The sequence below is a fragment of the Grammomys surdaster genome, unplaced genomic scaffold (assembly GCF_004785775.1).
Source record: "Grammomys surdaster isolate TR1022 unplaced genomic scaffold, NIH_TR_1.0 167, whole genome shotgun sequence".
NCBI lineage: Eukaryota > Metazoa > Chordata > Mammalia > Rodentia > Muridae > Grammomys > Grammomys surdaster.
In genome coordinates this window covers 7,055,524-7,059,693 of record NW_021604615.1, presented here as the reverse complement: position 1 = coordinate 7,059,693, position 4,170 = coordinate 7,055,524, and the positions used below count along the sequence as shown (strand labels likewise).

Sequence of the window (4,170 nt, the reverse complement as noted above, 5' to 3'; positions counted from 1 at the left end):
CCCCATTGTGTGTACACACCACATCCTCAATGTGTGTACACACCACATCCCCATTGTGTGTACACACCACATCCCCATTGTGTGTACACACCACATTCTTATTGTGTGTACACACCACATACCCATTGTATGTACACACCACATCCCCATTGTGTGTACACACCACATCCTCATTGTGTGTACACACCACATCCACATTGTGTGTACACACCACATCCCCGTTGTGTGTACACACCACATCCCTATTGTGTGTACACACCACATTCTTATTGTGTGTACACACCACATACCCATTGTATGTACACACCACATCCCCATTGTGTGTACACACCACACCCCCGTTGCGTGTACACACCACACCCCCGTTGCGTGTACACACCACATCCCCGTTGTGTGTACACACCACATCCCCATTGTGTGTACACACATTTCCTTTACCCATTTATCCATCTCTTCAGGTAATTTGTTGTTTTTGCTACAATCTGTCTCTATCTCCCCTTTTCTAGATCTAATAATACTTGATTTATATAATCAAGTATTCCATATTAGAAGTATGTACATATATGACTTTGAGTTCTTAGTATTAAGTTGATGGCTTTATGTGGTGACTTTCTTTTTATAGGTTTTTTTTTTTAAATCTTTGTTTATCTTATCTGACATAAGGATGGGTGCTCCTGCTGGCTTTTTTCTTTCTTTTGTAAAGAATTATCTTTCACATTTATTTATTTATTTATTTATTTATTTATTTATTTATTTATTTATCTTTCACTTTCTATTTCATTTTTCCAGGGGAATTGAGTTTCTTGCTGGCAGTATGTCATTGAGTCCTTTCCTTTTTTTTTTTCTCTCCAATTGCTAACTTTATTTGTTCAGGAGCTCCTAGTGCAAACATCAAACAAACCCGGGCTTTGATCTGTGAGCTCATATCACACGTCAGGGAAGAAGCATTCTGTGACCTACGGACAAAGCTGAAGACTAAAGGTTCACAGTTAGTCACATTGGAGGTTTCTACACCTTAGGTCTTTGAGGTCTTTCTGGATGTCCCACAGGGTGTCGGCACTCTTCCTGAGCTGAGCGACCTCATCAACCTTCAGCTTCTGGTTGACGACGCTGGTCAGCCCCTGAGCATTAAGGATGCACGGGAGACTGAGGAAGACTTCATTCTCAATGCCGTACATTCCCTTCACCATTGTAGACACGGGGTGAATCCGAGAGAGGTTTTTCAGCATGGGCTCAATGAGGTCGGCCACGCTTAGGCCGATGGCCCAGTCGGTGTAGCCTTTTAGCTTGATGACTTCGTAGGCACTGTCCACCACCATCTTATGCACCTCCTTCCAGTTCTCACTGTCGTTGTCCGTCCCCATTTCTGGATTCAGTTCCTGGAGGGAGACTCCTGCCACGTTCACTCAGCTCCACACAGCCACACTGGAGTTGCCATGCTCGCCCAGGATCCATCCGTGGCAGCTGCTGGGATGTATGCCAAGCTTCTCAGCCATGAGGTAGCGGAACTGAGCAGAATCCAGATTGCATCCGCTTCCGATCACACGGTGCTTAGGTAGCCCGCTCAGCTTCCAGGTGACATGAGTAAGAATATCCACTGGGTTAGAAACCACAATGAGGGTGCAGTCAGGGCAGTACTTGACGATCTGAGGAGTAATGAACTTGAATTCATTGACATTGCTCTGCACCAGGTTCAGTCGGCTCTCCCCCTCCTGCTGGCGGACTCCTGCCGTCACCACCGCAATCTTAGAATTGGCTGTCACGGAGTAATCTTTATCCGCCACAATTTTGGAGGTCTGGAGAAATAAGCTCCGGTGCTGCAGATCCTTTGAGCTTGTCTTCTAAGACATCCACCAGGGCCAGTTCATCAGCCAGAGACTTTCCCAGGATGCTGATAGCACATGCCATACCAACTTGTCCAACGCCTACTACAGTAATCTTGTTGTTCGGGACAGCAGCCTCCTCTTCTGCTACAGCGCAATGGGCTTGTCCTTAAGGGTTGCCATCTTGTCCAGACAAGAGGAGGCTCTGTGGCACGCTGAGGCAGGGGAACCACTGCAAAGTCAGCAAGCTGCTCTGAGTCCTTTCCTTTCAGTATATTCAGCCAGTGTAGTTCTTATAGCTGGGGACTTTAGCTGTTTGCATTTAAGGTTATTGTTGATAGTTAAGGGCTTACTCCAGCAATATTATTTGTGTGTGTGTGTGTTTTGCACATCTTTATTCCTCTCTTTCTTTTTAAAAGAGTTATTTATTTATTTATTTATTTTATGCATGAGTACATTGTCACTCTCTTCAAACACACCAGAAGAGGGCATCAGATCCAGTTACAGATGTTCATGAGCCACAACGTGGTTGCTGGGAATTAAACTCAGGACCTTTGGAAGAGCAGCCAGTGCTCTTAACCGCTGAGACATCTCTCCAGCCCCTTTATTCTCTTGTCCATGTTTTTGGTCTAAGGGTTCTCTGCACTGATGAGGTTTCATTCTCTTGTTTATCTGGTCTATTAGTAATGTTTATACTTTCAGGTATTTTTTTGTGATAGTAATTTTTATCTATTTTGTTCTGAGTCTATATCCTTTATGTTTTTATTGAAAGATTGCCCAGTAGTGATGAATTTGCTTATCCTTTAAGCTATTTTTTTCTCATTTCATTTTTGAAAGACATATTTACTGAGTATAGTATTCTGGTTACCAATTCTGTTTCACACAGGAGTTAGAATATGCCATCTTACTCTCTCCTGGCCCATAAGGTTTCAGCTGACAAATCCATGGTTACACTAATGGGAATTTCTTCCTTACAGTTCTTATGTAAGACTTGATGGTTTTTCTCTTGTTTTTAGAATTTTCTCTGTTTTGGACTTTTGATACTTTGTTATTATATATCTCAAAGTTGTCATGTTTTCATCTGATTCAGTCTTTGGAGTTTCCTGGATACAAAATATATCTTTTCTATGTTTGTAAGGTTCTGCCTATTATTTCAGAAATAAATTACTTTCTTTTATTTGAAAAACTTTTTGTTCTGTTTTTGGTCTGACTGGGTCATTTAAAAAGACCAGCAGTGAAGTTCATAAGTTCTTCTTTCTTGCCTGTTAGATATTGTTTGTTGTTGAGCCTACCCGCTGTACTTTAAAAAGAAAACCGAGCTCTTCAGTTTCAAGACTGCACTTGTTCATGTACACATGTGTGCACATATGTCAGTCTTCTGTATGTATTGTTGCTCAAGCCAACATCTACCTTGTTTTTTGTTTGTTTTTGAGAACAGGGTTTCTCTGTGTATCCCTTACTGTCCTGGAACTTACTCTGTAGACTATGCTGGCCTCAGACTCATAGAGATCTGCTTGCCTCTGCCTCCTGAGTGTTGGGATTAAAGGTATGTGTCACCACTACCTGGCCTTGTCTGCTTGTTTTGAGACAGAGTTTCTCCTGGCTTGGAACTCATCTATATCCCTGAGATTACAGGATCTATCTATTCCCACATCCAGCACCGTGATTATAACACTCAGTCCTGCACCTGGCTTTTCTCCTTGGCTCTGGGGTTGAACTCAGAATCTCCTGCTTGTTCAGAAGGCACATTACCAACTCCCTAGCCTAACCCTAAGACTGATTTGTTTCTGGGACTCTGGTCTCCACTGCATGTAAAGTTTGTCACTAAATTCACTAAATTCTCTTGTATCTTGTTGAGTTCCCTGTTAAAAATTAATTTTAAGTATATTCCAAGGAACCTGCCATTTTCTTTTCCTTGGGTGTCATTAATCTTCTGGAGGTCTTGTGTTCCTTTGCTTTTTCATGCTTCTTGTGTTTCTGTGCTGATCCCTGCACAGATGACACGGCAGTGTCCTCAGGACACATAGTATGGTGCTTTTAGGTGCAGTGTGGCATGCATTGGTATCGGGTGTGGTGCACTCCGTGTCTGTGAACCCCATGAGAGTAGGTTGTAGCAGTGTGGCCTAGTGTAGCACTGTCTGTCTCCCAGCATTGCCCAGCTCCCTTTGTGACTCTGCTTAGCTGAGTTATCTCAGATGGAGCCACCCAGTTAATACTAAGGCCATAAATGGTTGATTCCATGTGGCATGCCTCCTCCAACAAGGCCACACCTACTAATCCTTTCCAAACAGTTTCACCAACTGGAGATCAAGTGTTCAAAGATACAAGCCTATGGGGCCCATTCCCA

At 43.0% G+C, this 4,170-nt stretch overlaps 1 pseudogene; it reads right to left on the bottom strand.

The window, feature by feature from the left end:
- Positions 1-1,114: 1,114 nt before the first annotated feature.
- LOC114620275 lies at positions 1,115-2,006 on the bottom strand (annotated as a pseudogene).
- Between the last annotated feature and the right edge of the window lie 2,164 nt (positions 2,007-4,170).